Here is a 12,693-nt window from a genome sequence, read left to right as displayed (position 1 = left end):
TGTGGCCCCTGGGTGTCTTTCCTCTTTTACGAACAAAGGAATCTGCCTTACAATGACTGAGGCCATTTGGGACCATCTAGCTCAGTACTGATGACATGGACTAGCATTGGCTCTCCAGGATTCCAGGCAATAGTCTTTTCCAGATATTGAATTTTGGACCTTTGGATGCAAAGCAAGTGCCCTACCACCGAGCTACAACCCTTCCCCTGTTTAAAAAGTGTCTTTTAAAATTGTTCTTTTCAATTCACTAATGCATGCACATTGTGCCTAGGGCAGATAAATGTATTTTGTGGATCTACTTAATAAACTTTGCCTGCATGTAAATCATTTTAATTTTTTAAAATGGAAATGAACTACAAAAAAAAATACAAAGTTTACTTGGTGACCATGGGCTACTCACCATCTCTCAGCCTAATTTGCCCCTTGGAGTGAAAATGACAGAGGAGGACCATGACCACCTCAAGCAAGAAGGGCCCACTTAAAATGTAGAGGAAATATTAATGTACAACCCTAGCGTGAAATCAGTTACTTATTGGAGTATAGTACAAAGAAATATTTATATAAGCATGACTGTCAGAGATGTTTATTATTTACACAACCTGTAAAGATTATAGTGCAATCCTATGCATGCTTACTCAGAAGCAAGTTCCAATGGGGCTTACTCAAACAGGGAAGTGTGCACAGGACTGCAACCTCAAATGATAAGGAACTTCACTCACCCAACCTAAAATTCAGAATCATGCCACTTTAAGCTGTTTTGCAACTGTTTTATACTTGTTTTATGGTTATTGGATTTTACAAGGATTTACTTCTTGTTGTGAGCTTCCTTAGTTGCCAACCCTACCTTACAAGGTTGTTGGAAAGATTCCATATATACACAAACAAGGGAGATGTAAAAATACACACACCCCATATAGTTTATTGTCAAAACCAGTTGGTCATTGCAGAACATTTTTAAAAATAATGTTTTATTATGTTTAATAATATATTTAAAAATAAAATAAAATCAGTATTAGTTTCTTACACAATAAAAGCTTTGATAAAAGTGAGCCCTGCCTAATTGCTTTAAAAATAGAATTGGAGGGGGAGAGAAACATTTACAACACAAACAATCCTTTGCTACATTCACTCAAAAGTCCCATTGATTTACAGCACAATCCTAACCATGTCTACTCAAAAGTAAGTCTGTTGAATTCAATGGGGTTTACTCCCGTTACGTGGGATTAGCATTGCAGCTTTACTCCCAGAAAAGTGAGTATAGGACTAAAGCTTCATATTAGGAAGGTTTTCAAAACAGACTATGAATTAGACAAATAAACTGCCCTCTTCCACAGCCCAGGAAAATGTGAACTTGTTTGACTCCTCATAATTGGAACAGTATAACACGTTGTAATCATAAGATGCCTGTACAGTTCTTCTAAATTTCTGTTCAAAAATTATTTGAGAGAGAAAATATATAATATGCTATTGTTGCGAGTAATTTTAAAAAAACCCTGCAAGCACACTTTTATTATAACCATAACTGAAATTGTTTACAGTAGACAATTGCCTACCAAGATTTTTTGTTCTACATCTCTTGACCTGCATGCAGAGAGAAAGGGACTATTGCTACTGTTAAAAGCTATAAACTTACTCAGTTTATGAGATTTTCAGACAAACAGGAAAAGACTAGAGTTTTCTCTAGCTATTGCCTGGAGGTCAACAAATCCTTTGACAATCACAACTGCGACTTTACGTTATTGGCTACAAACCTGAAAGGGTGGGGTTAGAGCAGCCAGCTATGAGCTCATTTAACAGAAGTTGGGGGGGGTGGCTGACATTTCGGTGTATATCTCTAGAACTAGACCACCTAGAAATTTAATTTTTTTTAAAATGAAAGCTGAGAGTTCAGAGATTGGGGTGACACAGCTGGAGAGGACCCCAAAAATTGGAGTCTCCGGGCAAAAACCAGAGACCTGGCAACCCTAGCATGATGTACAAATAAGGCAAATCCCACCTGACTATCTTAGTAGGGATTCTCAAGCAAAATCTTATAAAAGATCTCATGTTGGTCTATAAGGGGGTTTGCCCTCTAGGGTCACCTAGCAGCAGAGATGAAACCCACACAACTTTAGGCTCAGGTAAGATGTCCCCCTCGCCTATTAGCTGGCCTGATCGACCAGTCTAGTCAGGTTCATGCTGTCTTGGAATAGCATATTTGGAGGTGTTAGATTATTAGAATGGGGCAAGGGTTTCCAAACAGTGGTTTGTAGACCGTTAGTGGTTCGCAAGCTTCATTCAGGTGGTCACACAGGATGTCTGTGGATTTGTGGAGATAGCATATCCATCACACTGAATAGACATACTGATTTTTAACTGTATTTTTTTATTGCAGCGTTTATTGTTTCATTGCATCTTATTGTATTACAATTTGAATTCTATAGAATTAGAGTTGCTACAACAGGCAGAAAAAGCATTAAGCAGTATGCCAACACTTCCAGCAGTTTTCAAGTGGTCCTGGGGGGAGGGAATTTGGGAAGCACAAGAATAGGGTATGCACGCCTGAAGTGGAACAATACATGTATGGATTGTGTTAACAATAAAATTGTGAATAAAATGCCTGCTCTCTTTGGGCTGACTAGGATACATTCTGGTTGTCACTGGGGCCTTAAAACATCCCTTTTTGATGCCACTAGGAAAGTGGTTGTAAGAATATGGGCTCCTGCTGGGAGGAAGGGCAGGATATAAATCCAATAATAAATAAAGAAAGAAAAATAAAGAAAATTATAACTAATTAATAATGGGTGATTAATAACCTGATTGGCTAACATTGCAGGACCTTGACTCAAAGTGGGCTGGTGACCTTATTGAGAAGGGGGCCTAGAGGAGAATGGGAAACCAGCCTGAACCCTCTCTGGAAATACTTGCATTTTTCTGGTGTTTTTTTATTTTATTTTAAGGTCATCTAGGGTTAAACACACTGAATGGACAAGCCTAGACTTGTCCAGTGCCCTGTTTGTTGCAGAGAGAATACTGTTAGGCTGGACATCTGCTCTCCTTGTATTGGTAAAATAATTTCAATCTGGAGGAGTTCAGCTGGTGCAGAGCAATTGCTCCTTTTCATGCCGAGGTATCCGTCTGAGGGTCATGGTGGACCACTTAATGAATTTTCTGCTTGTGTTTAGCAATAGTAATGTGCTATTCTAGGCAGTGTATAATTTTAAATTGCATTTCAATTGCTGCTTGTATTTTTTGTGTTGTATCTTATAGTATTACAATTTGCATTCCATGGAACTCAGATTGTAATACTACAAAATAAAATGTAAGAAAGTAGAGAAGCAATGAAAATACAATTAAAAGTCACTATGGGTATTTAATGTGGGCATGCCACAGACAACCTGAATGAAATTGATAGACAGCCTGGATGAAGCTTGCAGACCACTGCAGGTCCGTCGAGCACAGTTCAGGAACCCCTGATCTAGAGATTTTTATCCAACAGAGGCACCCAGGCACTGATTTATAGGCCCAAATGAATGATACAGAGGCTCTGTTCTTTTGCATCTAGTCAATAAATGTGTGTGTGTGTTTTAACTTTGCACTTCCTGGATCTTTACTGCTTCTTCCTCATTTGAGAAGTTCACAGCTCTTCAGAGAGCTGGATTTGACCTGAACGCAGTGGGAAATTTGAAAAAATGATGCCTGGCATTCTGTGTCTAGCTTTTCCAAGGCATGTACATTTATTCTGCTCTGTTTGTATGTCATTGCATGGAAAGGCTACTGTTCATATGGAATTTTAAAAAAGTATGCACAGCTTAGGTCACCAGTGTGAGTCTGCAGCAGGTTTATTGTTGCCTGCAAGAACATTGTGGGTTATGCAACATTGCCCCGTAAACTCCGTAGTCAGAGTGATAAAACTGCAATCTGAACTGCTGAGAATAATGAAATGGAGCAAGTGACACAAGTTACCTGTACATGGCCCAACTCACATTTAAAAATGTAGGATGCAAGCACTGAATCAGAAAATTGGGAGGAGGGATGGAGTTTTAGGAAGGGGCAATAGCCCAGAGCAACTTCTTTGCGTGCAAAAGGTCCCAGATTCAATCCTTGGCAGCATCTCCAGGTAGGGTTTGGAATGTCCCCTGCCTGAAACCTTGCATAGTCACTGCCTTTTCGTGTACAATGATCAGTGATGGGCCAATGGTCTGACTGGGTATAAGACAGCTTCCTATCTTCCCCCAAAGTTGGAACATACGGCCAGTTGAGCAGAGGAGTGGGATATAGATTGCTAGCGGCCTTCTGCGTGGTGTTGCTCAGGAATTCTAAAAAATGGAAAAATCAGTGCAGTTTTGAAAGGTTCAGTCTGCCATCTTGATTTAAAATGGTGTCCAGTTGTATCCAAACAGAGAAGAAAACTTGCTCCTTGATCTTGGGATCCATAATGCAAAATTTGGTTATGATATCTTAAGAGGTGTCCAAATGCATAGACAACACTCAGACCAGCAACTTTCATAGTAGCTTGAAAATACATGTTGGATGATAGAGATCCCTTGGCCAGAAAAGAGGCAAAGACCAAAAAGCAACCCAAACGCATCCATTATAACAACTTGTAGTGTTAAAAATAAAACACACCTCCAGCTTTTACTTTATCTGACTCATATTCTGCTTTTATATTTCAAGAAGGTCACCTGACTCAGTACCAGAGTGTCTAGTGGTTGGGAAATTGTGCCTTTAGTTAACCTATTAAGAAGAGGTTTAAATATTTGGACCTTTAGTGGGGTTTTTTTACACCTGAATAATATACTATTTGTCATGGGTGGCAGTTCAGATATTCAAATTGCTGTTCTTTCCTCCCATCCCCCTCACTTGTGTGGTTAACTGAAATTATGTGAGCATTCAGTCTCCCTCCGCACCCTGTTAGTGACCTGAAAATGATGACTCTACAATATGAGAACCTCAAAGGGAGACACCAGCATTAAATGACTGAACATTACATTTATCAACAAGCTTTGATTCCATCCATTCAGGACTTCATTGACACCAGGGTTTGCCCTGCCACTACAGGTGTTCAGGTGATCCTCTTGGCTTTGCTGTGCTAATTTATCACCACTCCCCTGCTGTCAATGTGCAAAAGTGCGCAAGTATTCAAGCTTTGCATAGAAGTGATGCAGAAGGCACCCCTTGCTTTTTATAGCATTCTGGCCAGCTTTCTGTGTACCTGCCAATGGCTGATAACACTTCATGTATCTGAAGTAGGCTGTCTGCCACAAAAGCTTCGATCCTTGGAGAAAGGCCGTCACTCAGTGGTGGAAGATCTGCCTTGCATGCAAAAGGTCGCTGGTTCAATCCCCGGCATCTCCAGACAGGACTGGGGGAGATTCCCTGCCTGAAACCCTGGGGAGTTGTTGCCAGTCAGAGTAGACAATATTGAGCTAGATGGACCAATGGACTGACTTGGTATATAAGGCAGGCTCCTATGTTCTCCCCAATAACTCTGTAAGCCTTTGATGCTGCCATTCTATTTGTTAGATTAAGGCTGCAGTCCTGTATATAGGGGGTTGGTCTTGATGGCCTTATAGGCCCCTTCCAACTCTACTATTCTATGATTCTATATACTTAGCTAGGAGTCTGTCCCACTGAAGTCATTGGGACTTGTTCTGAGCATAGGATTGGGCAGAACAATTTTAAATTTGTTTTGTTGCCACTGTGATAAGAGCCAAAGTTACCCCATATTTCTGAGACCATGTGATTGATAGACATAGGCTTGAGGCAAGCAAGAGACATACACAGTGAAATTTGCCCAGTGACTTCAGGAGTAGCAGAGCACCACATTCTGTTCTTTCAGCTTATTTTATATAGCATCCTGTTATTAACCACAAACTTTGTTCCAGTAGCCTGCTTTGTCCTAGACTGTGTGCCTCTGTGGTTATGCAGAGTATATTTGCCATGCTTGTTTTTTTTTTTACCATATAGCTGTTGGGTCCAAATCCAAGCACCCCCCCTTTCTCCCTAAAGGGGCGAGCTAACGCACCCCTCAGCCCTGGATAGGAGTGCAAGCTTGGCAATTTCGTTTACCTGTCCCAGTGGCTCAGTCAGATACCAAACATTAAACAGAAACTGCACAGACAGCAGTCTGACAGGGAAGAGAGCACCGTTTATTAATTGAAGCACCATTATATAAGTTTCATAAGCAAAACAAAGTATAATATCACTAAAAGCATAACAAAGGGAATACAGTATTACAGAGATAAAGCAAGCGCATTTTCTTATCCTTGTTACATTTACAATAATTCTTAAAAAGCGAGAAATTGATAAAGAATTAATACATTTGTCAATCCAAGAAAACTAAATTTAAGATAAGAACTAAGGAAGGGAGGAAGAAAGTTAGATTGACACCACTAAGAGATAAAGATAGGGCTAGTATGCTTATAAAAGTTATCCACTCAGCAGTATGACGTAAATCTATGGATACAATCCTAGCAAAGTATTTGGGGAACACTTCTTCCTTTGTGCTGAGTTTGCTACAATACACAGGATGTGTATAGTGAAACAAGACAAGGGAAATAACAACAATCCAGACAGGATACCTTTTATCTCTTTTCCAGGAGGTTACAGCCTGTAAGGCGCCTCTGGGTGTTATTTCTCACGAGAGAGAAAACGAAACTTAAGAGTCGTCTGTTCCCCACCCTCTCTTAGTTCCATGATTCATTGCGGTACTAGCTCTGGCTACAATTTAGCGTTTCTGGACAATTCTTGGGGCCTAGAAATAAAATAATTCCTAACATAGCCTGTGTGGTTAGCAAAGTGCTAAGTTCTTATCTATGCAAAGAACTGTCTCCATGGATACCATGTGACATGTCTATGAGGCAGAGACCACTATGCAAAGTTATAATGTATAAAAGTGACTGGCTTCTTCTCTTCGCTGCTGCAGTCGCATTTCAGAGACTGGGGTCTTAGTTCTGAACTAATAAACTGCTGCTACTTTACTCCCTGTCGAATGGCTGTTATTTGCAGTACCTAGAAAAAGATCCCAAAGGGAATATTTTCTCTTACAACACCACAGGCTAACATGGATATACTACTCCTGGAATCTGCTCAGGTAATTTGGGAGTTTTTGTTAACTTGTTTCCAATGGAGGCCAAGCAAGGCAACCCAGTCTTGTTCCAAGTTAACAAGAAAGGAAGGGCTGCAGTTTGGTGTTCGGACATCTGTTCTGCATGCAGAAGGTCCCAGGTTCAGTGGCATCTCCAGGCAGGGCTGGAAGAGACTCCTGTTTGAGGCTTTGGCGAGCCTCTGCGCTGGTCAGTGCTGACTAGGGTTGCCAGGTTCATGGCCTGAGACTGATCCTGTATCTTTAGGAGAAGAGAAAGTCAGCCAAGTGCAGGTGTTCTGGCAACACTGTAATGAGAAAAAACACAAGGTGGAATTCTCCCTTCCCCCTGCACAACTTTGAAAGATACAGAAGACCTCTTGGAGGCTGGGCCTGGCAACCAAGAGGTCTTCTGTATCTTTCAAAGTTGTGCAGGGGGGAGAATTCCACCTTGTGTTTTTTCCCATTACAGTGTTGCCAGAACACCTGCACTTGGCTGACTTTCTCTTCTCCTAAAGATACAGGATCAGTCTCAGGCCCTGAGCCTGGCAACCCTGGTGCTGACTTAGATGGATCAGTGGTCTGACTCTGTACAAGACAGTTTCCTCTGTAGCAAATGCCAGCCAGGATCTTCTAGTGGATATTTTCTGCTTTCTCTTTGCCTTGCTGTCTCCATAGATGAGATCACAAGGCACCTTGAGGGCAGTAGGAAGCATAAATATTGCAAGGAATGTTTGTGGCATTCAGCTCTTGATAAATCCCATGGAAACAGGAACCTGAAAGGAGTGTCGTCTGTGTTGTCGAATAACTTTGGGAATTCACTTTGGGAATATTCAGTAGTTCAATAACTTCCACCTTTTAATGGGACAACTTTTTTTTTAATCTCAAGTCTGTAAGTGGCTCAGCATGGCCTTGGGTATAATCTGGTGTTATGCCTGGCTCATGAACATTGATCTCCTCAATCAAGGCTGAAAACTCTCTCCTTCCCCCAAGGGCGCACATGCCTACTCTGGCCCCTTCTGCACTATATATTCAAAGCAATATCATAACACTTTAAGCTGCCATGGCTTCCCCCAAAGAAGGTTGGGAAGTTTGTGAAGGGTGCTGAGAGTTGTTAGGAGACCCCTTTTCTCCTTGCAGAGCAACAATCACCTGAGTTCCCTGGGAAGAGGGACTGACTGTTAAACCACTCTGAGAACCGTTAACATCGGCATTTTGAAATATTCAGTCCTCTAGATTCAAACTAGCGTCCAATTTTATCCATGTACAGACAGAAACCTGCTTCTTTATCTCAGGAACCATCATGCAAAACTTGGCTACAAAAGTTTAATTTTTATTTATTTATTGAATTTATATCCCCTCCTTCCTCGTGAAGGAGCCCAGGACAGCAAACATAAACAAAACAATTTAAGAGGAAAAAGAAAAGCATATTAAAAACAGTTAAAAACAGTCCAAAACACAATTACAATTAAAAATATGCTAACACACAGTTTAAAAATGTTATTTCATTGGTGATCTTTGGGTTTCCAGGAACAGTCTCCTTCAGCCAAATGCATAGCAGACAAACCAACTTTGCAAAATACATAATAGATTGCATTTTTATAACTGTTTAATTTGTGTGTGTTGTATATATATATTATTTATTTGTATTGTTGATAACATTCCTTGTTGTAAACTGCCCTGTGGTCTTTGGACAAAGGGTGATATATATATATATTTATAAATAAATAATGCTAAACCAAACCATTTTTGAGGCCCAAGTTCGCTTGGTAAGATTTTGTCGCTCTGTCCATTACGCAACACTGTCTCTGTAAAATATAAAGCAAGACTCCACTGTTGATTTTTGTCTTTATTTGGCCATGTCATGGACTGAATATGTGTTGCCACTCTCGTGGTGTAGCCTACCTTGCAGGGTTGTTGGAAGGTGGAACATACTACATGCTGAAACATGCCTTGGCACTACTAAGTAAGAGTTTTATGCTTTCCTGATGCCTTCAGAAATAAAGGCTTGGCTTGGTTGCTTGGTGTGGGTGTCAAGCAAGACTGCGAGACTGGCCTGCCTCCCTGACACCTCTTCCCGGCTGGAGGTTCCCTTGCGACCATGAAGAGGAAGCTCTTGTCCCGAGCTGAGTCCGCCGCTTGGGCGGGCTTGGTGAGCCTGGAGCATCGCTCGGGTGTGTGGGAGCTGGAGAGCTCTGGCTTCAAATATCGCCTGCCGTGGGCTGGAGTGTGCTTTGCTTGACCTGAGCTGCTTTGCTTTTGGCTTGCTCTCTATGGATTTCCTGCTTTCACAACCCTCCTCCATCCACTGAGAATTTGGCTTGGTGACTTACAGAACTGAGAGAAATAAATATTATTATTTATTTGTTAGATTTATATCCCACTTCTCCTAGGACCTCAAGGTGGCTTACAAACATGGTTCTCTCCTTCTGGATTTTATCCTCACAACAACCCTGTGAGGTAGGTTAGGCTGAGAGGCAGTGACTGGCCAAAGGTCACCCCAGTGAGCTTCAGTATGGCTCTGAATACCAGTTGTTGGGGATCACTGAGCTCATGTCTTGCTTGTGGGCTTCCCATTAATCTAGTTAGCCAGTGCGAGAAAGGGATGCGAGACTAGATGGGCCTTTTGCTCAATCCTGCCGAATCCAGCAAGGAGGTCTTATGTCCTGACACCCATTTTTTAATGTTTTGGCTGCAATCCTATATACATGGCCCTGGAAGTTAGCCCAGTTGAAGTCAGTACACATGTTTAGGACTGAACTGCATAACTTCCCGTTTGTTTTGTTGCAACAGATTAGCACATACTCTGGAATCTGCTCAAATAACTTGATGGTTTTTGTTAATTATTTTTGTTTCCAATGTGAGGTCTAGCAGGACAACCCCAGCCTTGCCCAAAGCATACATGAATGGCAGTGAGTGGTGCGCAAGTGCAAAACTTGCAGGTAGTCTTTGCAGGTAGTCTTTATTTGCCCCCCTTTTCTTTGCCCCCCTTTCTTCAGGGACAAGATCAAAAGAAACCTTGAGGAGGGCTGGAGGCATACATATTGGAAGGAATGTTTGTTGCATTCACTTCTTGATAAAATAAATATTTTGGTTTTTCTTGGCACCCATCCCCATTGCCAAACACTAAAATACTTGGTATATCAAAGCATGGTGTGCTATCAAAGCATGATGTGCTAGCAAATGTGTGTATGGATTTGTGTGTATTTTCCCAGCTAGACAAGTATAGCTTCCAGACGCTGAGATATTTTCTGGGCTGGAGAGTGGGGCATGCAGTATGCTAGTTAGGCACTTGTTGGTGGTTTGGTGAAACTAGAATTCCGATAACAAACGAGACTCTGGCATGCTAACTAGTTATGCGACCCCTGAGCGTTGTTTTTAAAAAAATGTGTTTTAAATTTATATATTTGTTTTTAATGTTTTTAGTTACTGTAAACCGCCCAGAGAGCTTCGGCTATGGGGCAGTATATAAATACAATAAATAAATAAATAGATGTCTTGTTTGTGGAGAATCCCTTGGTGGATCTGATTTCTGCAGCCTGGTCGAACAGGCCCTAGCCAGCTGGGGAGAACTAGCCTCAGAGGGAGGCAATGGTAAACCCCCTCTGAATACCACTTACCATCCCTATTCATATGGCCGCCATAAGTCAGGATCGACTTGAAGGCAGTCCATTTCCGTTTTCTCATGCCAAAAAATTCTATTAATTCATAGGATCAATCAGTAGACACCCCCCCCCCTTCAGCTAGCAACTATTGGGAAAAGTTTAATTCATTAACTGAAAGAAAAAGTTAGAGAAGACTGCTTTAAATGTGCTTTAGCACACACAGGAAGCTGACATTGACCTTGTGTTGACTGCTACAGGGGTTCCCAGACAGTGGTCTGTGGATCACCAGTGATCTGCAAGCCTCATTCAGGTGATCCACGGTGCATCTGGATTTGTGGTCGATGATGTGACATGGCACACCAACTGCACTGAATATTCATGTCGGTTTTTATTTTTATTGCTGCCTTTATTGTCTATATTGTACTTTATTGTATTCTCATTTGAATTCTGTGGAATTACAATTGCTACAACAGGCAGAAAAACCATGAAGTGGTTCTCTAAGACCTTAAGCAATTTTCAACTTGTCCATGGAGGAGGGGAGCATGGGAACCAATGGTCTACTACTTTTTTTTTTTAATTTAAAGAAATAAACCCTAGAATTTCCCTTGGTCCACTAATGTGTGATGACTGGTGTGTATTTCATACACCCAACCTGAACACACCTGCAAGGCAGGGATGAGGAACCTGTCACTCTCTAGATGTTCATGAAAGATTGTTTCACCCCTTTATATACCCAGTCGGTCACTGCACTCGGCAGGTGAGGGCCTCCTGCAGAAACTATCTCATCGGGAGGTCCATCCGCACAACATAGGAAGTAGACCTTTAGTGCTGTGGCACCTACCCTGTGGAACTCCCTACCCTTAAATATTAGACAGGCGCCATTATCTTTTTGGTGCCTACTGTTAGGAAATATTTTATTTCCTAGGCCCTAAGAGTTGTCAAGAGTTGTCAAGAAACGCTACATTATTACCAGAGCTAGTGCCGCAATGAATCATGGAACGTAGAGAGGGTGGGGGACATAAGACTCTAACTTTCGCTTCTTCTCTCATGAGAGAAGAACACCCAGAGGCGCCTGAAAGGCTGTAACATCTTGGAAAAAGAGATAGTGTATCCCCTCTGATTTGTTGCTATTTCTCTCTGTCTTGCTTCACTATACACATCCTGCACATTGTAGCTAATTCAGCACAAAGCGAGAAGTATTCTCAAAATAACGTATTAGAAATTGTATCTATAAGATTTACGTCACACTGCTGAGTGGGTAACTTTCACAGGCATACTAGCAACATCTTTATCTCTTTTGGTGTCAATCTAATTCTTTTCCTCGCCTTTCCTTAGTTCTTATCTCAAAATAAGTTTTCTTAGATTGACAAGAGTATGAATTCTTTATCAATCTTTCGCTTTTTTAGAATTATAAGAAATGTAACAAGGATAAACAGATGCGCTTGCTTATCTCTGTAATACTGTATTCCCTTTGTTATGATTTTAATAATATTACACTTTGTTTTGCTTATGAAACCTATATAAATGATGCTTCAATTAATAAACAGTGCTCTCTTCCCTGTCAGACTGCTGTCTGCACAGTTTAGAGACCCCTTCTTGATCAAGCAGTATTGTGTGGCTACTTTATGTTTATGTTTGGTATCTGGCTGAGCCACTGAGACAGGTAAATTACCAAGCTTGCACCCCTATCCAGAGCAGAGGGGTGCGTTAGCTTGCCCCTTCAGTAAAGGAAGGGGGGGCACTTAGATTTGAACCCAACACTACTGAAGACCTTCCTCTTTCAACAAGGCTTTTAGGTAGAGACCTTATCCCAGTCTGTGTGTGTGTTGGGACTGCTTTTTAAGATGTTTAAAAAAATATGTTTACAAGATTTATTTTTAAAGATGTTTTAAGAATGTTTTTAAAGAAGTTTTGTTTCTGAGATGTTTTAAAGATGTTTGTAGTGATTTTGTTTGCTGCTCTGGGTTCCTTCTGAGAGGAAGGGCGGGACATCAATTTAATAAATTAAATAACTACCATTCC

At 41.2% G+C, this 12,693-nt stretch overlaps 1 protein-coding gene across 13 annotated transcripts in view; it reads left to right on the top strand.

Moving 5' to 3' along the window:
• LOC133363901 (uncharacterized) overlaps positions 1–12,693 on the top strand; it is an 82,650-nt gene that overhangs the window by 15,579 nt on the left and 54,378 nt on the right. The window contains exon 1 of one of the 13 annotated variants that reach the window (XM_061583601.1): positions 5,567–7,075. The exons of the other annotated variants lie outside the window; for them this stretch is intronic. The gene's annotated coding sequence lies outside the window, so the exon portion shown is untranslated. Of the gene's footprint in view, positions 1–5,566; positions 7,076–12,693 lie in introns of those variants that run through there. 13 annotated transcript variants of the gene reach the window in all.

Source organism: Rhineura floridana, chromosome 9 (genome assembly GCF_030035675.1).
Source record: "Rhineura floridana isolate rRhiFlo1 chromosome 9, rRhiFlo1.hap2, whole genome shotgun sequence".
NCBI lineage: Eukaryota > Metazoa > Chordata > Lepidosauria > Squamata > Rhineuridae > Rhineura > Rhineura floridana.
Note: the sequence above shows the minus strand (reverse complement) of the source record. Positions and strands in the feature narration are given on the sequence as shown.